This window comes from Colias croceus, chromosome 17, assembly GCF_905220415.1.
Source record: "Colias croceus chromosome 17, ilColCroc2.1".
NCBI classification, from domain to species: domain Eukaryota; kingdom Metazoa; phylum Arthropoda; class Insecta; order Lepidoptera; family Pieridae; genus Colias; species Colias croceus.
Window position 1 is genome coordinate 548,289 of NC_059553.1, and position 23,669 is coordinate 571,957.

The following is a 23,669-nucleotide window of genomic DNA, read 5'->3' on the forward strand; positions in this document are numbered from 1 at the left end:
AGTAGCCTACGTCCTTTCTCGGGTATCAAAATATCTCTATACCAAATTTCATGCAAATTGGTTCAGTAGTTAAGGCGTGATTGAGAAACAGACAGACAGACAGAGTTACTTTCGCATTTATAATATTAGTATGGATTAAAAAGCCATTTTTTTTTTTTTTATATGAAAGAAGGCAAACGAGCATGTGGATCGCCTGATGGTAAGCAATTCCACAGCCCATAGGCATCTACAGACGTGTCCGAAGATGTGTTGCCGACTTTTTGAGGTGGAGGTATATTCTCTTTTTAAATGCCTCGATGTCATAGGCGTTCGGGAATATCGCCGAAGGCAGGTTGTTCCACAATTTGGTTGTGCGCGGAATGAAGTGGCGGGTAAATCGCACCGTACTAGAGCGCCAGAGGTCCAAATGGTGAGCGTGAAACTTGGTCTTATGCCGTGCGGTACGGTGGTGGAATTCCGCGGCAGGTATCAGCTCAAAAAGCTCCTCAGAGCACTCCCCATTATACAGACGATAGAAAACGCATAACGATGCAACGTCTCGTCGTAAACCCAGAGGATCAAGCCGATCGGTAAGTGCTTGTTTGCCAATAATTCTGACGGCTCTTCGTTGCACGCTATCAAGTGGCAGGAGCTGATATTGTGGTGCCCCGGCCCAGAGATGGGAGCAGTATTCCATATGAGGCCGTATTTGCGCTATGTAAAGTAGTAATAGATGTTCAGGCCTGAAATACTGCTTCGCTCTATTTAGGACACCCAATTTTTTGGAAGCTAGTGTAGCTTTTCCTTCCAAATGATAGCGGAACTGAATGTCATCAGAAATACTGACACCAAGAATTCCGATACTAGACTTGATACTAAGGGGAGTGTTCTCAAATAGGGGTGCTGTGAGAAATGGTGCTTTTTTAGCTGAAAAAAGACATACTTGTGTCTTGTCAGGGTTAAATCGGACAAGATTTTGTCGACCCCACTCTGAGACTTCTCCAAGGAGAGTCTCAATTTTGGACACAAGTATGTTACGGTACTCTTGGACGTGTTCCAGAGAAATATTAGTGCGGCCGGTATATAAAGCATCGCCAGTACTGTCATCTGCATAGCAATGAATGTTACTAATTTGTAACATGTCATTGATATGCAGAAGGAACAGTGTGGGTGAGAGTACGCAGCCTTGGGGAACGCCAGCGTTCACAGGTAATAAGTCAGAGCTTGATCCATCGACCAAGACTCGAATACTGCGCGCTGTAAGAAAACTGGCAATCCACTTGCACAACTTCTCTGGAAGTCCATAGGCTAAATTTAATTATTTAATTAACGCGAGGTATTTCAACGCGAGGCAAGATTGGAGGTGAGGTGTGCGGGGCCGTTCGCGTGACACGCGCTCCTCGCGCTCCTCGCGTCGTTTGTTTTTCGTAACGTTAGCGCTATGCCACAGTGTAAAATACTTATATCAAAAGTAAATTGTGATCAATTTTTATTATGTAAGCAATGTAAAAGTGTTTGTGTCAGATTGTAAATATAAAAGTAAATAAAGAAATCATTTACAACTTTATAAACTGAGATAAGTAGGTACTAGGAATTTATTAATTAGCACAACATAATTATGGAAGTACTTGGTGTAACTAATAAATATTACTTGCTGCTACCAGTAGAAGCTTAGAGTATTATATTAGAATAGTATAGAGCGCGTGTATTACAATATAACTACAATACTACAACAATCTACAAAAATGGTCTGATATTATTTCTTCGTAAAATTATAAAAAAAAAAAGTTTTATTGAAAAATATAAATATCGCTAATTTCTGAACATTTTCACTCATAACATTTTTATTTATAGTTCTATGACAAAAAGTTACTGGACCAAAATTGTAGAAAATTTAATTTGCAACAAATAATGTTGACAATTTTTTTTTATCAGATTAATAGTTTAAGAGATATATCATAAAAACCATATTAAGCGCTATTTTTAAGATGGCGGCCGTGGGACAAGGGTGGCGACCCCACAAACTTGGTGATAGCTTCACACTAACCCCCCCTACACATCAAAAAAATAAAATGCGTCCTCCTAAAAAACGCAACCCCAAATGTAACTTTTCAATGAACTATAATAACAATGATTATGAACTAACTATTATCATCTATTATACAGTAAAAGTTCCTTATTCGCGCTTCCTTTATTCGCGTTTTCACTATTCGGGAATTAAAAAAATGCGACCCAATTTCTATATTCGCGACTAAAAATTTTTTTATTCGCGGATTTAATAAGTACATACATAATAATAAAATTATTCCAATAGGTATCTAACACAATATCCTTGTCAAATGGACTAATAAGAAAGTAAAATAGATCTTATTACAAGTTAGCCTAAAGTACATAATATTATGTTGTTAATTAATGATATCGCCGAGGCCTTTGACCCAAGCCGCCTTTGTCGCAAGCCGCCTTTGCCGCGATTGATGTTTTTGAGAATGTAAATAAACAGAATGGAAGCAACCTTATAACTCAATAAATAAAGTATATTTTTAAATGTAGTTCCGTTTATAGTAAAAGCCGCTTTGCGTGTTTTATAGGTTTCGTCTTTCACATTCGTTACAAAAATAATTGTGATCGAGTAACGTCTACTGCACTCTTCCTAGTTTATAAATTTATAATGTCAACTAAAAAAAATGAGACACGAAAAAAATCTCAATCGTCACCTAGGAACGTATAACGTAGAACCTATAATCCCATATAATAATTACCATTCCGTATTCACGGTTTCTGTATTCGAGGCATATATTTTATGGAACATATACCCCGCCAATAAGGAACTTTTACTGTAGTGATTAATAATTATTATTAGTCAATAATCATTATTATTTGACTATTATCAATTATTTTTTAACAAATAATCATTATTGTTTTTTTCCTTAAAATAAACAACTGTAATTAATAATTATACCCCAAAATTATGCAAATAATACACCAATTACGTAATAATAATCCATACTAATATTATAAATGCGAACGTAACTCTGTCTGTCTGTCTGTTACTCAATCACGCCTCAACTACTGAACCAATTTGCATGAAATTTGGTATAGAGATATTTTGATACCCGAGAAAAGGCATAGGCTACCTTTTATTGCGAAATATGTACCACGGGCGAAGCCGGGGCGGACCACTAGTATTATATATATAAAACAAATTATTATAAACTAAACTCTTATTTCACAGTAACGCAGCTTTTATCGTTTTGAAATAAAAGCATACGAGGTGAAACTTTATGACCAACTGATATTTTTATTCTGTGGCATCAAGTAACTACGTTTTTATCATATTACTCAATTTACATACTAGTTCTCTTTTCCTGTCCTTTTTTGTGATACTGACACTGCTTTCTTCCGAATTTTGTTTGTTTTGTTACCCATTTTCAATAATTTATCTTTACTCAAAACTTAAAATCGAGCGGAGATAATTTGACACAGGTCCTACGTTAGCAAGCGCCTGATCAGGACTGGCGGGGTAGCGGGCAGCGCGGTTTGTAAAGAAAACGCTGGGCAACGTTAAGTTCTGAGATATAATATGTATTTAATAATTACAGGGCTTCAGTAGAAAACCAAAATTTAGCACGTTTTCTGCAGTACATCAAAATACATATCCTTATATAAAAATTATTTCCAAAATCAGAAATTTCATTAATAAATAATTCGTTTTCGATCTTTATTTTAGCCTATTTTTATGATTTTATATGATCGAACAAAATACACGTGGTTGTGTAACAAATTAGCACACTTTTTAGGAAATATCTTGAAGTGTATTGATTATTTTTTCTAGAAGCGTCATATAATTGCAAATACATGAAAAATTTGATCTTGCAAACCAATTTTACTCCGCTTCGCTGAAAGGACTCCCCTTAAAATTTAATTAAGGCAATTTAATTAAATATGTAATATGAGTCACTTTTTTATCGGCATCTACTTTAAATTAGTAACCCTTTGTTGTTAAACATAAAAAGGTATAACCACTAAATCAGAAAGCATCTACAGGGTGTCCCACTCTTGGTATACAATGCTCAAAGGTTATAGTTTTGCATACGCTGAGTTCGTAAAAAATACTTATAAATTTCCAGAAGCATTTTTTTCATAAAGATGAATTCTCAAAACTGTACACCCATAACAAGCAACTCGCCCAACTTTGACACCAGCACGTGAGCTATATCGTTTAAGATTATGTTTTCATAGACAAAATGCTCACATTAGCGAAGCTGTATATGCCGGCTGCGCGAAGCTAGGGAAGAAAACAAGGATTTTCAGGAAAAATTTAGCAAAAAATGTTTTACGTAATTTTGTTGTTTAAGTATTTTTTACGTGATCAGTGTATGCAAAACTAAGCTTAGTATACCAATAGTGGGACAGCCTGTAAAGGCACAATTTCAACACAATATCTATCAAAAATGTATTTTAAAATACAATTTAAAGCCTGAAAGCGTTATTCAAATCCAATGCGAGTCGCAAACGATTTGCGTGACGTCACACAGGCGTCCGCCACTTTAGTCGACGTGACATATTTTTATATTAGCCTTCTAGTGCAATCATATGTAAAATGGAGTTTATGGAATATAGAATAGGAGCTATAATCGATTGTGAATACGCTATGTGTTTTAAGGGATCTCTGTATTCAAATACATATACATATAGGTAATTAGTTTGAATGGTGGAAATTTTGTTTTATACTATAAAGAGCTTTCCACGCGGTTTGAACCGCGTTGATAAATCGAAATAATAAAGCCTTCCTCGAGAACTACTAATTCTAAAAACCGCATCAAAATCCGTTTTGTAGTTTTAAAGATCGAAGCATGCATAGTGACAGACAGACAGACAGACAGCTGGACGTGACATTGTTGACAGACTCGATGTTTATAGATTTTGAGAAGGTATAATTAAATATCGTCTTATAATATTTCAGAAATTTGTTTCCACTATTGTTCGACTTCTCGATTGTACCTATTTACCTTACAGTTTATTTTAGTTTAGTTGTAAGTATTTTAGTTTTAAAAGCCCTATAAAGCGTTAATTAAAACAGCCATATTGTATTAAAATATTTGCCACAAAATAATCAAAGTTAGCGTTTGAACTAATAATTTTATCTCATAATTAGTACCGACGTTGCAGTTGTAGTTGTTTTATGAATACAAGAGCCGCGAAGTTGCAGATTCATTTTGCATTTGTAATAATAGATTTGCAACTTATTATGCTGCGTAATAACTTTGTGAGTTCCAAATGTTGTTATATTTTAAGAAATAAGGTAAGGTATGAAAACAATATAAATAAATAGTTAAACAAGTTTAAATAAACAATATTTCCATTATTGAAGGGAAACTTCTTTATCGGGGTTGGAAAAAAATTTAGTGTAACTTTTTGTCGTTACGCGTGACATTTTTCCGTTACGCGCCATCTTTTTCTTATCCCTACCACGCGTGATTCGACGTATTTCTGAAAATTGTTTTTTTTTTAAATAAGGTTATAAAGAAGTTTCACTTCTTACGTGCGTACACTAATACACGCACACATTTTTTATTTAATTTATTCTGTAGTTTTATGTAATAGGGGCATTCTATGGCAAGAAATGATAAAAAACACTTTGATATTTTTTTAAAGGCTACATTTACGACAGAATTATATTTCATGCAAAAAATAACTAAGAAATATTTGACAATATTTTTAATTAAAACACTCAAAAAGCTTCACCCGTTTTCGAATATATATTTCACAAGAAACATAAACACAAAATATTATATTGTATGCGATTATAAATTTGTGTAGTTCAATAATTTTGCGAGGATTTGTAGAATATATGCGTTTTCAATTATTATTTGTAATCCATTAGCTTTGAATCATATTCGCAAATATACAATTTCGTTGGTCAAATAAATCTCTATTACTAATTACGCTGGTGTGTGTAATATTATTGTTATGTATGTTACCTAATATATTATTTGTTTCAAATAATTTATTTAATTTGATTATTTTTCCGACCCAAATATCGACCAATAGAATTGCACCATTCGACGTCACGTGGTACAACCTACATGGTATTATACTGATAATTTTTTGAAAATTTTCTCTGGTCGTTGACGTCAAACTGACAGGTTTAATTCAATTGTGAAATTATTGGCCGACATTTGGGACGGAAAAATAATCTCCCGAATACCGCACGAGCTTCAAAATTATCTGGCATTTCCCTCAAGGTTCCCTGCAAACAAATAAAGTCGTCAAGTTTTTCAGGAAAAATCACTCGCGCATCGCGCTCGTGATTTTTTAGCCTTGACTAAAAACTTGACTCTTTCATTTGTTTGCAACGAACCTATCGGAAAATACCCGATAATTTTGAAGCTCTTGTGGTATTATAAGTGAATAACTTTTAAAAATTGAAGTGAAACGTAGTGAAAATTGACATGTCGTTATCGTACATATACAATAAAATACACTCTAAATAAAATACATTAATAAAATTCACATATCGTTCATATACAATAAAATACTAAGTAATTTCTGTTTGTCTGTTTGTTGTGGTGATAGACCAATGCATATTATAGGCTACATTATATTAAAAAAAGAGTGATTGTGTAGTCCACGCGAGCAAACCCGCGGGCGGGAAGCTAGTATAGAAATCAAATCGATTAATCGAGCTCTGACAGATACAAAAAATCGTCAAAATATGTTACCGGATTTTGAACTTGATAGGAAAATTAAATAATCTAAAGTAAAATAAATTTGTCCCAGGGTATGTGTGTACAATCAAATGTATGTTCAAAGTGACAGCAAACTCGACAATTCTATTAGATGTTTTTAGAAAGGTTTCATCGAACCTTAACCTTTATTCAAAGCCGATCCCGAGGGTCGTGGGTTCAATCTAAACTAGTTTCGCAACACCTGCCACCTAATTTAGTCGAATTCTAATACATATCTATTCGGGTTATTTGCTATTTGTTTATTTTGTATATAATATAAGTAACTAGCTTTTTGCGTGCGGCTTATAAAATCTAATAAATTCCTTTTGAATCACTCTATCTATTAAAAAAAAGAGTGTGTGTACTTATGTATACGCGTTAGAAGTTATACTTCTTTGGCGTATGGAAAAAAATACTAGAATATACAACTTGAACATAGTTATCAATTTTCATACCACCTAGAACTAACTTCATGCTGTTAAATTTAGGTGTCGGTGTGCGCGCACATCGTAAAAATTCACTCTCATCATTTTTTTCCAACGCGCCAAAAGAAGCAATAACTTCAAAAACTGCATTAAAATACATACAGACATTAGGACAGACGCGAGTAGCAACTTTGCTTTATACTATATACTTAGTACTAACATAACAGTTTTAACAATCTATACTAATATTATAAAGCTCAAGAATTGGTTTGCTTGAACGCACTAATCTCAGAAACCACGGGTCCGATTAGAGAACAACATTCACTGTTAGTTTGTCCCACAGTTTGTCCATTTATTCGAGGAAGGTTTTCATCACGCTAAAACTAATAGGAACGGAGCAATACAGGTAGAACCGGGGGGCACAGCTAGAATTGTATATTGTACTAGCTGCTCCCCGCGGTTTCACCTGCTTGGCTCTGCTCTCGTTGCTCTTAGCGTATTGATATTATATTATAACCTATAACCTTCCTCGATAATTGGGCTATCCAACACGGAAATAACTTTTCAAATCGGACCAGTAGTTCCTGAGACTAGTGCGTTAAAACAAACAAACTCTTCAGCTTTATAATATTAGTATAGAAAAGTATAAACATAATGTTTATATTCAAATAGGTGAGGTCTACCAACTCTAATGGCGTATTAAAATCTGTTTCATGGAATGGTAATCACTTCACTCGATTGCGTACGATCGTTAAAATATTAATTCCGAACCAGCGAACTTCTATCTTGGTTCTGTAGATTTTGTAGTTTCGACACCTTGGGAGGTGTTAGTGTATATGTTGTACAAGCAATTAGATTCAATTTTGTTAGTTAGATGATTGGTTATTGTTTTATAACGAGGGAAGTGAAAAAAATCTTGGAATTAAATAACTATGAAGTAAAAAATACAGAGAGTTTTAAAAGAAGCTAAAGTAATGTTAAGTTTTCAATGTGATTTTTTTATTCATTTGTCTGTCAAAATGATTAAAAAAATTAAGGAAAAAATATTGTCAAAATTTAGCACCTACTTGGATAGTTGAAGAGTTGTGGGCAAACATTGCATGACTCTACATTAAGAGCCAGCGCGCACGAGCAACTTTATCTCCGCAACTATTTTGTCTCTCCCATCAATTGTATGGGGAGTTGCGTCGCTACGTGCGCGCACTTTCATACTAGCCCATGGGTGGGAGAGACAAAATAGTTGCGGGGACAAAATAGTTGCGGAGACAAAGTTGCTCGTGCGCGCTAGCTCTAAAACTTTAATACCTTTCGTATATAAGAAATAACTATTTCGTGTGAAGATATAATTCAAACCCATATACCGATATTATCTTAACTTCAAGCGATAAAGAATTCCGCAGCGAAGACAAACTTTTGTAGATCCCCGTTCTGAAATTTAGCATAACGCTGACAAAGAGTCTTATTTTTACTTTTTGCTCTCCACAAAGAACTCATTTGACTTAAAGACGTGGTCTGTTCGCAGTAATTTATACTTTTGGGATTCGTTGCCTTACCGTCTTGTCTTTAGCTGGATAATTAAATGACTTGGTGCTTTTTTTATGTCTGCAAGTGCATTTTGCATTTTGGCGGTTAGAGAGGTTTAGAAGGGGGTTTATATGCTAATTGTCTTGTGGGTGTGTTATTTTGTGGTCGTGTGTGTTTGCGTTAAATACGGTGTTGAAAAGATGAATTTGTTTGTGTTGGTTTGTAATCGTGGTTCTAAGGGGTAGTATTGGACTGCATTTTTTTATTATATTTATTTCTTGGCTGCCTTTTCGGTACAGTGGTTGACGCGTGAGCGTAGCACCGAGGGGTCCCGGGTTCGATTCCTGGTGGAGACGAAGAAAGAAAAAATGTGCCGGTCTGGTAAGACACAGAAGGCTGATCACCTACTTGTCCCTAAAGAAAATCGATCAGTGAAACAGATGTATAGTGCATTTGCCCTTTACTAGGGGACATGGCCTTCACTTTTCTAGTTTCTTGGCGTTAGGGTGGGTGTTTTGTATTTTAGATATGAAAATATTAGCTTAGGAAGGTTTATTTGCTTCAAAATCTACCTACCTAGTTTCCTTACCTAGTTATGAGATATGCTAATATCACAGAAAACAAATCCCATTTCCAAAAAAAATCTTGAAATCAAATCCGCAAAATCCATCACATACAGGGTGTGGATAAAATCGATATATCACACCGTCTGTCTGTTGCGCCCCGTGGCCGTGGCAATGACCTGCACAGCTGAAACATGATCCTCATCCGCGTCCCTGAACAGACTGAATACAGGGTGCTCCGTTTTTGTAATCGATAGAGATAGAATCAAAAGGAATATAAATACGACTTGTGTTCAATTTTTTTAAATTAAACATAGTGTGGGTATTTGGAATCAGTTGGATTGAGGATCAATATTTTTATTTATTTTTGTGGAGTAGGGTGTTACATTATTTAAATGAATTAATCTTTACGACTGACTTAGGTAACCGTATGTCATATTTTTTATTTATAAATATGGATCACATTATGACTTTGGATAACCTTTTGAGAGTTGAGACATATACCTCAAGATAAAGTTAGCAAAATAGAAGAGATTGATATGTCTGAAGCTTGATTGGAGCATCTAATTGTTATTTCAATATGATAACAATCGCATATAATACAAAGTATAAAATAATAGATATTATAGAAATAAAAGTCATACCATTATTCAAAATACACATGCATATTTTACAGCAACATTATTTTTATATTTTGACATGCGTCTACCACCCTGTATACAATAGTCATGCATATTTAAGAGCAACATTTAAGGCTTTAAGCTTCAACTTAATAAGCTCGTGACGTACACGAATTAGCGTAAGGCCGAGACCACACATTTTATTGAGGGGGCAGTGGGTAGCTAACAATGTATACTATGCTTAAATTGTAAAGGATTTAAAAGGGATTGAATTACATGATACAGTCTACAGGAAACTGACGAAAAACGCAAAAATGTGGTTGCAACCAAGTGTATAATTTTTAAGTCTATGTTTCGATTTTGTGTCTTTGGATTTTCACTTAGGATAATCACTGTAAAAAAAAATTGTGTAAAAAACTAGTGTACACTGTAAAAAACTAGTGTACACACGTAAGAAGTGAAACTTCTTTATGACCTTATTTTTCAAAAAAATAATTTACTATTACAGAAATACGTCGAATCACGCGTGGAAGGGAAAAAGATGGCGCGTAACGGAAAAATGTCACGCGTAACGAAAAAATGTTACACTAAATTTTTTTCCAACCTCGATAAAGAAGTTTCACTTCAATAAACTAAAAAATTTGATAAACTAAAAAAATCGGAGTGGAGACGTGTCAAGCTTCTAAATTATAAAAGATTGAATGTCATTTTGATTGTAAATTTAGATAATCGTATTACACTAGTAAATTAAAGAAAGATTAATGTTAGAAATTATGAACATTTAACAGACACATAGATCGAAGAAAATAATTTCCCCAATCTATATAACATTCATGCCCCAGTCTGGGGCAGTTAGCGATACGTCCCCGATGTAACATAGTGGTGGAACGTGCTGACTGCCCCCCGGGACTCATTTGGGACGACTAGCTTGTACCTTGCTAGCTTGTACGCCGTTTTTAAATAAGCATGGAATCCTCAAGCTTAAAGCAAGGCGCCAATTGCATCTGGCTTCTCTTATGTTTGGGATTATCAAGACTCGTACGCCCATATACCTTTACGAAAAGCTCAACTGGACAACGAGTAGTCGAGATGTTGCATGCAGAAGTTGCGCTCAGCCACTTATTATTCCTCAACATAGATCGACTACTTTTAGAGGCAGCTTCCGCTATGCAGCATCAAAAATATGGAACGACTTACCCCCACCGATTAGGTTATTGGTTAATGTTAATACGTTTAAGAAACAACTTAGAAACTACTTAATCGATGAGCAGCGTAGAATAAGCTAGTGTCTAGTTCTGTTTATTATTATATTTGACGTTTATGGCATAGATAATTTTTTTTTTTTTTTTATTTAAGCCTGCGTGTAGTTATTATCAAGATGTATATTATAATATATATTATACGTAATATGTACTATTTTATTGTATTATTTTATAATTATTTATATATATAATTTTCACACACTCATATGCATTTCATAATATAAACACTATTTTACCTATTATATACTATCATTGCGTCGTCTCACATCCGTGAGTCGGGTCATAGGGATCTTGTCGAAAACCAGCGCCTTTTTGGCGATACGGGGTCACTTTTATCTAACATTGTTTTATTTTTTGTTTTTGTATTGTTTATTCATTTCTTTTTTGTAATTCTTTTTTTTATGCTTTTACTGTATTGTGTCTCACTATTTTGCCAAATAAACATTTTTTCTTTCTTTCTTCTTTCTTTCTACCAGCGGCTTCGTTTGCCTTTTATTGCGATATTATTATGGTTCCAAATATAGTGACCGTTGGCTCGTTCGCTCTAATTAAATCAGGATGTATAATTTAATTAAAGATAGTTCGGTGTGTCTGTGTCTTGTAGCTTCCAAATTGATGATTCCAATGAGTTGCTTATAATCGCAAGTTCTGCTAGTTGAGATGGTTTTGCTTGACTAAAAATAAAGATTAAAATTTAATTACTTTTTGTTTTACCACCTTTACAAGATACATAATGATAGAGATACGATAACAGGATAGTATGATTATAAATTACTAGCTTTCCGCCTGCGGCCTCGCCCGCGTTTTCAAAGAAAAACCCGCATAGGTAGTTCCCGTCCCCGTGGGATTTCCGGGATAAAACCTAGCCTATGTTGCTCAGTGAAGATGCAGCTTTCTAATGGTGAAAGAATTTTTGAAATCGGTTCAGTAGTTTATGCGTGAAAACCATACATACATACATAATTACAAACCTTTCCTCATTATAATATTAGTATAGACAAACTTATTTTACAAATAAATCAAAACAAATTAGATTAAATAACATTTTTCGTAAACATTGAGGGGTCAGTAAGTCGAGACTGCAGTCGATAATGAAATGTAGACGTGTGTGGATCACGTGTTTCTTATGGGATATATATTATCGAGGGTAGATTGTAATTTGTTGACCTTTATTACACTACTGCCTCGTTGGTACAGTGGTTAATTAAGAATCAATGGACCCTGGGTTGGATTCTCGATGCAAAAAATGTATTTCTCTGTCAGAACATAAAAGGCTAAACCTACTTATCATCTTACTAAGCCTTTAATAAAAATCGATCAGTGAAAAATCGGTACATGTTATTTGCCCACTACATGATACCATTTTGTATGTGTCGATCGAGAAAGGAACCTGGTACCCATAGATTCACTACGTGTTAAACATTGTACCATGAATTCGGCCAAGTACTGTGTACATAGAGTAGTATAATAAAATTATATTGATTACAGTGCGTATTTATAAGCAACTAGTTTACCAGCCGCGGCTTCGCCCGCTTTGACTAAAACCTAATAAATTATATACTAAAACCTTCCTCATGAATCACTCTATCTATTAAAAAAAACCGCATCAAAATCCGTTGCGTAGTTTGGAAGATTTAAGCATACAAAGGGACATAGGGACAGAGAAAGTGACTTTGTTTTATACTAGGTATGTAGTGATAGTTGGTGTGCTGTGCTTATGCACAGTATTATAATATTTCTGTAATAGTGTGGTAACTATTTAGTAATCTGTGATATAAGCGAGATATTCATTTTACAGTTTGGGATTTAGATTTCAATCCTTTATAAGCACTGGATTGGTCACCAAATGTGACCTTTTTGAAATGACTCTCAACTAACTACATTCTAGTCATCTAGTGCTCGTATCGCGATGAAACATTCGACAAATCTGCATTGTGATACAGAAACAACGGTATATATATGTAGCATCGCGATAATATGTATTGTCTCAATACACGTAATCCATACTAATATTATAAATGCGAAAGTAACTCTGTCTGTCTGTTACTCAATCACGCCTTAACTACTGAAACAATATGCATGAAATTTGGTATTGAGATATTTTGATACCCGAGAAAGGACATAGGCTACTTTTTACCACGGGAAATAGGATAGGTTTTATCCCGGAAATTCCACGGGAACGGGAACTATGCGGGTTTTTCTTTGACTGCGCGGGCGAAGCTGCGGGTGGAAAGCTATTATAAAATATATGACTAATAGATTTCTTTAAAGACAATTAAATATTTGCAGATTCAGTCTTTATAGTTGATGAGGACAGCAGAGTTGAAGTAAGTATTACAAACTGTTGAACTACTAGATTTGAAACTTACAAAAGTATCAAAGGGCTGTAATAGGGTACGAAATTATCTGCCCATGGCCATGGCTTTATCAGCGGGACACAGCTTGTTTATTAAATAATTTAATTAAAGAACATATTACGTTGATAGCATATTATATAATGTTACAGAATATATGTAATTTCGTAATAAATTCCCATTTCCCACGTGTATATATTATATCATGCTACAAATTAGCTATGGTACTCATTTTAATGTGGAGTGTGGTGATTGTGCATTCAATTTGGACCCTTCGATTCGGCAGGCGCAGTGAAATACGCGAAATGTGACAAAACAATCAGAGGGTGGCTAGTGATGTAGTGTAGTGTCGATAATAATATGTATCGATATGAAGAATTATCGACATATGAGATTGAAGAGCGTTTGAATAGTTTTTAAATAAAATAGTGACTGCATTTATTATAACTTAAGGTGAAGTATCGGGAAATATTAACAAAATCGAGAAATGTAGTAATACTGAAATAAGCACTTTAGGATTATTTCGAGCATATCTTATATGATGTTTGTTCTTTCAATTGGATAATAAATCTGGAAATTCTTCATTCATAAAATAAGTTAACTATATTGAAATAATATGTTAAAACTAGCTTCCGCCCACGACTTTGTACGTGTATCCCCGTTTTTCCCCGTTCCCGCAAGAATTTCGGGAAATCCTTTCTTAGGGGACGCCTACGTTATGACATCTACCTGCATGCCAAATTTCAGCCCGATACGTCCAGTGGTTTGGGCTGTGCGTTGATAGATCACTATATCAGTCACCTTTGAGTTTTATATAAATAGATTATTCCAAGTTGTAGATAACAAACTAACATAATATTTTAACAGGGAATCAGGTACCAGGATTATAAACAATATATTATTTGTTCTTAAGATTATCATCTGTTAGATATGTATATAAAAAAAAAACTAGATAATTCCAACTACGTAACGCCCCATTTCCTAATATTACCACATCAACATATTTCAATACACTTATCATTAATGCATCTACTACATTATGTCATAAAGAATAAAATAAATAACCATTGAACTACTTTGTACTTTACGTGTCATGAGACGGTCGAAACCGCAGGCACTGGCAAGTTTTAATGATGAGCTATAAAAGGGTGTCATTACTAACAGCTACTTTAATGCAATTGTGAAATATGTGCTGTGGACAGACTTGTGACTTGACGTTTTAATTTTTATGAGGCTTTAAAAAAGGTAAAGATACATGTTTACTTTCTAGTGTTTTACGCGAGTATTGTAGATTTAAAAATTAAAGATTTTAACGGATTTTAATCGCGATTTGTTATATTATTATACCAACGTTTCGCACACTTTGTAGCGAGGGTGGTCAGGGGGAGACTAAAATGTTAAAATCCGTACAAATCTTTAATTTCTAAATATACATGTTATGATGTTGCGATATATTCGTAATATATTGTACTGGAACAAAATATTAATTGAATTTTTTTCAAAATCTTACACAAATTCTTGACTGTTATAAAATATAACATTCTATTCAGTTTTGCATATCTTATATAGTTTTACTACAACTTTGCACTACAAAATATGTTATCTGATATAAATTAACTTTTATTCGTTCAATTTTTATGGGTGTGACATTAAACTCTACACGATAGATAAGCTTTTTAAATTGTCCTCAAAGGTATATAAGCTTTATTTTATCACACATTAGAGCTTAAAAAACTATATTTCTTTAAACTTTCTTCCATTTGAGATAAATAGATAAAGCCAAAAGCTTATCGTTTAAAGAGAAACTAAAGAGAAAACTTATAAAATCCTAAACGGCTTTCTTATCTGGAAAATGCTATTGTGCTTTCTATTGGATTTCCACACCACATTCAGATAAAATGGCGAGATACGACACGTCGGACCGAGCCAGTTTGTTTGATGGAATTGTAAATAACACGTGTTATTGGAAGAGGATAAGCTGCTGCTTTAAAATTAAAATAAATGGTTGTAATAATGCTATCTGATTATTTTGTGGAATGGTAGAGTGCAATTTTCATTTTGCTCGCCAAATGAAACATTTCCAGTAATACTATTAAGTTTTTGTGTGACTATTAAGTATTACCGTACGTGGTTTTAGTGTAGTTTAAAAACAAATTACACATTTTTATAACATACATGTTACTATAATTTTTTTTATTCATTACACCATTTGTGCTAATACAGATGATTATTTGCTACTGGATAAAAAAATATTCATATCTAGCAGATCGAATCAGATTTACGACTAAGTAAGGATTACGATTTTTTCAGGAGTGAGTTACTAACATCCATCGTCACAAATTCTCTTCTTTTTTATAGTCTTTATTGTAATTGTTCTCTATTATATGTTCGTGCACCTCATGTGGCCGCAGCATTATAACATATAGATCGTCATCAAATTCAGTATGGCTTCATTCAACGTCCACGATTACATTGCCTTATACTTTGTGTGACGATACCTATGTTACTAAGTGCTACCTATGTTATTATGTCCAATAACATACTGTTTGTTATTTACGTTCCACTGGTCAAGGATTGTTTATCTTAGAAATGAGTTGATTTTTCAGCATGCGTTACAATGTAAAAAGTAATTATTTTTATATTATGCTCCTGAAATATGGTTATTATTTTTAAGTTTAATGCAATTTAGTTTATTGTAATTGTCCTTGAGAATTTTATTATATAAATCACTGGCTGATTTATATAATAAAATTCTCCATTCTTCCATCCAGGTTGAACCTGTAAAAAAACAAAAAAATATATAAATAAATATTCAATGCTACTCAGAAATAATGTGATCAGTATTCTAGTACCTAGTTTCTAAAATTTGGTCAAATTGGTTTGAAGCTATATTATTACCAAGAAACTAACAAAATCTTTACTCGTTATGTGCTTAAAAATTGGTAAATAATGTTTTGAGCTTATTCGGTACAAAAATACTTTAAATAATAAATTATGGGTCAAAAAATTGCTATTATTTTGAAAATTAATTGAAATTAATTAAATCTATCGATAACTCCGTGCATCCCTAAAACGGAAGTATCGTCAACTATGCTAATGGCTAATGCGTGTTCCATTCCTTGCCCGGAAGCGAACCGGCGATCACGTTAACATTTCATTCTTATTGCTGGGCCATGGGGCAGTTTGTTTCATTTTGGGGCACATTCTGTAGAGTTGTTTTTGTTTGAATGTGTGACGTTATGATGGGGCTCTATTGAAGTGGGTATTATGTTTGTAATTAGAAGGTTATTCTTGTATATAAGAAAATAAATAAAAACGGCGAAAATAATTCGTAAATAAGCACCCTTAAATTAAGTATGTCATATTATTTTTTGTATATGTATTAAATAAAGTCCATTTTTTGCTTAATTTTCTCAGGCAATTAAAGTTTTTAAAAAGTGGTTGATTTAAAAATGAAATGCCATAAATTTTTCAAAATTATTATGAAAAGTTAATTCATTTCGACCTGATATCTGTGGCCCTAGTGAAAAGGGATTTAAGTCTAAAACTACAACTTTACAGGAGAGGCAAAAAACATAGCGCGCTCAAAAGTTGCGTGTTTGTCCTCGTGTGACATTTAAACCGCCAGTAAAAGAAATACATATGATGTTTTTATGGGTAAACAGAGTATGTTCTTTATTATTATTGAGTTATTTTTTATGTAAAGTTAATAGTTTTTAAGATAATGACTTATACCCTCCACAAAATAAATTCCTTGGGGGTATAAAATAACTTATACCCCTTCACACATAAGTGAATTGAGAATTCGCTTATGTGAAAAGGAATACGCATTTGAATGAATTTTATGATAACCAAGTAATTAAATGACATATTTAATAGCTTATTTTATAAGATAATAGTGTTTAGTTATGTACTTTAAGTCAACTTTAAAAAAAATTGAAAATTATGAAAAAAATATCTTGGCGTCTTTTTCACAAAGATTTTATACGTGGCGTGTGGTACATGTAGACTTATATGAACTATTTTGTGCTACTTAAACCCATATTTTAATGGAAATAAAACAAATGGAATACAAAATTAAATTTATTTTTCAAATTTCTTGCGTATTAGAACAATACCAAAAAAAATAAGAGAAATCATCTTAACCTGCAGAAATATCACCAATTAAAAATGAAAAAAAAAATCCTGAAAATGTATAAATCTCTTCTTTTAGTAAAGTATCTACCTAATCAAAGGATCTTTTACAATTAACAGGAGCATGCAAACAATGTGAATATTTTTATTTTGGCCAGAACAGGAGTCAGAATAAAATACAAGATGCTTTATCTCATCAGGTACGCAGTTCATTATGTAATAAAACAAACAGGAAGCTACTTGATTTGCCCCTCTACCACCAATTTCTTCATGCCACATAAAACAATATACCTTATTAGAGGTACAGTCCCTCAAAGTCAAATTATTAAGTCCATAATGGACGTTTGTAAAATGCAGCACCAGATTTAAGGTATGGTGTTGGCAAGCATAATTGCTGTAAGTCAAATGACAAGACTACTGTATCCTTTTTTGTAATTGAAAGCGCCCGATCTTTAGATTTTTGATCATAACTAGTTTCTGCTCTGATGATTTTCATGCATCTCACAGTAAGCCTTGTACATGTCCTTAATAGTTAAATGGGGTGGCAAAAACTTTTTGTTTGTCTTCGATCGCCCATAATGACTTTTGTAAAGAGGGAATGACAAAATTTGAGCTTTAACATCTTCTAGCCTTTCGTCATCAATTTTAAAGACACTGGGTTTTTTCCCTTTTGACGATTTATTTATAATCAAACCTCCGCTTAGTTTTAATTTATCTGTCACAGTTTGTACAAACTTGGGCGTTTCCTCAACTTACAAATGCGATGACACTCTAAATGGAATGATTGGAATAGTTCCTATTTTTGATTGTAGGCGCCATTTTTTGTGTTGCTTTTTCTTTTAACGTTATAAGGTTACTTATGAACAGTACACGCCTATCAGTCACCTAAGCTCCAATGACGATCAAAGATTTTTTTTCAGCACATTTCATCCTACAAGTTTCCAAACTTTTCATGTTCCTTTCTTTAACAGGTTTTCCGTTTTTTGTCTGGTAACTTTTTCCAAGATTTTTCTTTTTTCTATTTTCTCTATATTTTCTTCTTTCTTTTGTACTTTTCCTATGTTTACGTTTTCGGCCCTGTATAACACCTTCTCTATCTCAAAATGACGAATTATTGCTCTCGTCTGAGTCTGACTGAGGAATAATAACATTGCGTCTTCCTTTTGCACGCCTATTCCGTATTGAACAATCCGAGTCACTTGTATCGGGTGTATTTGGTATGTAATCATCACTACTTTCACCAGAATAATCGAGATCGGGGCATGGCAGGTTATCAACTAATACAGAAACAATATCAAGACATATGAGTTATGTTTCGTCGGAATCAGTAAATATTAAATTGACATCTTTGTCGGGGTTCGGCCTTGAGGTAAAATTTTGGGAACAACCAGGCATAGGAGAACATACTTTTGAACTGATTGGTGAAACGTTTTTAAATATTCAAATATTGGGGCATAATCCGTAGAACATCCTGGCTTTAGAGAGTTATTCTTCAAAATCCTGGGTTTGGAGATTGATTCTCGGTAAACAGAAATCAAGTATCTGTATCTAACAGGTTCTTCAATTAAGCAATCCACGTCATCAACCATTTCAAGTTCTCGATGAACAAGATCTATCATTCGGTTAATTCTACCTCTACCAGCCATCCTAAAAAGAAAATAACTAACTTTAATAAAAATGTATAAAAACTATGTATTTAACCTACTTCATGATTTACTCTATCTATTAAAAATACATAAAAATCCGTTGCGTATTTTTTAAAATTTATTACTATAAGAAAGAAGAAGATTATTACTATGTAGAGATTTCCAAATAGTTACGTTCCTTAATACATTCTTGTAACGTAATTATTAGGTGTAAAAAGGTACAATTAGACTTGAACCTGTTAAAGTATACATTCACTACGACATAATTTACAAAAAATATGTGTAAAACGATCTAACTTACTCGCGTTACTGCAGCGCGTCGATGCAGATTCTGCTCAGTAGGATGCGCGAGCGACTGACGGTACGCGGGCGTTATGCGCTCCTCACTCACCCACACCACTCCCCCGCAGCGACAAGTTATATCGTTTCTCACGTAAAATAAAAGCTATTCGTAGGATACAACTAGAATTGTCTTATATTACATTTATTAATTTCACAATAGCATAATGTGAATACTGATCTCAAAAGAGTTATACTTGGTTTTTGACATTTATTTTGGTGAAAACAAATTGATATCTAGTAATATCATTACTCACTAAGCCATTTAATAAGGACCATCTGTTGTTGTATTGGTAAACACCAATTTGATAAAAACGTAGGTAGTATTATGTTAATTTAGATTAAAAAACACAATTTTATTTTTATATTTTTCAGTTTAAAACAATACGAAAGTACTTGAATCCGAATTATGTAGTTTTGTTTGTATAAGTTAAACCCATATGCACCAAATAACTTCTTTGTTTTTAGAGATAGCTTAGATCCGTTTACACCAAATGATAGAGCATTTCTCTCTGATCAATTTGGTATATTTAACTAATTTTCGACAAAATCGGACTTGTACCCCTTTTCACTAGGGCCACAGATATAACCTCTATAGTTAAACTTAAACATTTATTTATTTATTCAATTAGGCTTCTAGAAGCACTTTTTCGTCATAACATAGTTTTACCATGTACCACCAGTAAAAGCAGTTTCTACAGAGAATCTACAGAAACTCCGTAGTTGCTAAATTATATGGTATCTTGAAAACAAATTTACCTTCCCACGTGTTTGAAAATTTATTCGAGCCTTTGTTAAGACTTCGGGGTAGTAATTTATTTATAGCTTAGTAGATTTCCAGTTAAACCTTAGAACGTGTTTCATAAAATTATCGTTCATCGAAATTTGCTTCTACAAAAAAAGGGTCGAAGAAAGGTAACTTTACCCTAAAAGTTGCGTCTTTTTCCAAATTAATCCTTATATTTTGATAAGTTATAGTTAATCAGGAAACAGATTAATAAAATTAATAATATTTAGTATTTGAAACATGATTTTGAAAATTCATATAAAACGACACTTTTAAAAAATAATAGTCGCATAATAATTATTAATGTTTGACAACACAGTATTTAATTTCGTATAATTATTTTAGAAATCTAATTATTATGCTCTATTTGGAATAAATAACCATTTTTAACCGACTTCAAAAAAAGGAGGAGGTTCTCAATTCGCCCGGTATATTTTTACAACTTAATCCAACAAATAAAGTCACATTAAGCAGCACAGTGACGTGCTCATAAACTTCACAAATCAGTTCCATAGAAACAGTTGGACAAACACACAATATTCATCTTCATTAACACTACACTCACTAGACGGCATAAATCACGGCTAGTTCCACGAGGATATATTTTTATTTAACACTTTCCAGTCAGAGTAGAGTGACCATGAGGTAAGAAATATTAAATTAATGTAAGAATAATTCATTAGAGCACACTAAAATATATATAGTATTACAAACAAGACTGATAGAATGAATAACATAGACGGCAGTCTTATTTCTATTAGCGATTTCTTCAAACACCCCGGAAAAAAGATAGCATTAATTGTAGTGGTGCATTACAAAAATATTACCGTAATTTTTTATCTTAGTACCTAACTAATTGTTGAATTCTTGTCAGGAATTCAGGATGGAATAGCTTATTATAAATAAGGATTTTGTAACATTTTTGGACTTACTAAGGTCTCAAAAAACTTTATAATTTACGCTCTACCTACTATACGGATAGAGTCGGCGCCAATGTACGTAGTGTCTAGCAGATAATAATTTTGTCAATTACCATGTAGATCTGTTGTCGAATGTTTCAACGCACAAAGTCAACGACGTAGTGATATTCAATTATTTTAATTTAATGTATAATTATTAATCCTATCCTACTAATATTATAAATGAGAAAGTTTGTATGGATGTATGGATGTTTGTTACTCTTTCACGTAAAAACTACTCAACCGATTACAATGAAATTTAGAACACATATAGAGGATAACTTGGATTAATACATAGGATAGTTTTTATCCCTGAAATCCCACGGGAACGGGAACTATGCGGGTTTTCCTTTGCAAACGCGGGTGAAGCCGCGGGCGGAAATCTAGTTAGTAATAATAATTATTGTTTTATTAATTGTGTTTATAGATCTTACTTTTCCCATTATCATTCTTTTACAAAACCCATGGTCACTATAAGCAGATAGGAACCAGGGTATCTTTGTAAACCGTCACAAATCATAAGGCGGAATTTCTAAGTTACCACGAAATGTACAATTCACTATATAAAAATACGCTACTTCTTTCCGTTTGCTTTGGAATGACTTGGTTGAGAATTGCAGGCGAGATATTCGTTATAACTTTTATATTGTGTGTTTGATTTTTATGAGGGTTATGATGAAAATGGTTGGAAGCCTTTGTGCATTTTCTTGGATATGTTTTGGTAAAGCTCTGCAAAGGTTCTGCAAGGATATAAAAATTAAATAGTATGTTAATGGCAATATTGGTATTCTATCTAATTGAGGAATAGTTACGGTAAGTATTTTTTGGGTTTAACAAAATAAAAATAAAAAATTATATGGGTACAAAAACTAGCTGGGTAAATTTGTTTAAAAAGTAGCCTAGATTTATTTCTTTAGTATATCATAATACTACAGTAGTATAAAATCTACGTTCTGTGTGATAGATTCAATTATAATCTGAATTGAATCAATAAATCTCGATTTAAATCCGTTAAAGCTTGTAAAAAATATTCAAAACTACGTCACGTATACAGAATCACTCCAGTGTAGTGCTTAGAATACCAAATACCCGGGTCCGGGGTTCGATGCCTCGTTAGGGATAATTGGGTGGGACACGCTGACGTCATCAAAACACCTTTGTGAATTGCGTCCCTTGATAAACAGGCATGTTTAGAAGAAAATCTACAAATACTATTTTTGTAGTAATAAAACAACATCTAAACGTAAAATATTAAATACTTATTAAATACTACATTCATAATGATATGGAAACAACAACTTACTCTTTTTAACCGACTTCAAAAAAAAAGAGGAGGTTATCAATTCGGCCGGTATATATATTTTTTATGTATGTACACCGATTACTCCGAGGTTTCTAAACCGATTTACGTGATTCTTTTTTTGTTTGATGCGGGATGGTGTCGAATTGGTCCCATAAAAATTTTATTCGGATAGGCCCAGTAGTTTTTATTTTATGTGCATTTTTGTCTGTAGGTATTTGTAAATTTTGCAAGTGCAAGTTTGAAGTCGGTTGTTTTTAACGCAGTTATCACTTGTTATTGTAGGCGGACCTGAAAAATAGTATACTATTCGATAGACTTTGAATTACTATGAGTAATAACCAGAGATATACTTATGTGGCTATTAGAAATCACAGATATTTTTAATGAATTAAATTACATTACAATAGTTCTTAAATAATAAAAAAAAAAAATTCAAGATTTCTGCTATTTGTTGAGGAACCTAGAGAAACACACACTGAAAAATAACATTTTGAATGTTGTAAGATAGCATGCGAGATAAATACAAATATAAAATATAAATATTTCTGGACAATTTTCACACAAGGCACGATCTGATCCCATAATAAGCTTTCACTTATGTTATGGAAACCAGATGATTGATAAACATACAAAATATATAATTTTAAAAATAAATATTGATATACTTAGATAATAATAAACACCCAGACAACAAACATCAGCAAACATCTATGTTCACCACGCAAATATTTGCCCCGGGTGGGAATCGAACCCACGACCTCTGGCTTGGAAGGTAGGGCTACTACCAACAAAGTCAACCGGTCAATCAAACGAAGATGTTTAATAGGTATTTAAAAGCTATTTAGTTTAGATGCTCCTAAAATTTCATTGAAGTGAACGTTTTTAGGCGCGTTGAGAGTAAAATTTCAAGGTCGCATCATGGCAATTCCGTCACGTCATGGAGTAAGGCGACGATTTTGGTATCTTTGAATCCACAAAATCTTTCACTACTAACACGTGTGCTCGGCACACACACTTTTTCTTTGATTTTCAAGTTTCCTTAACAT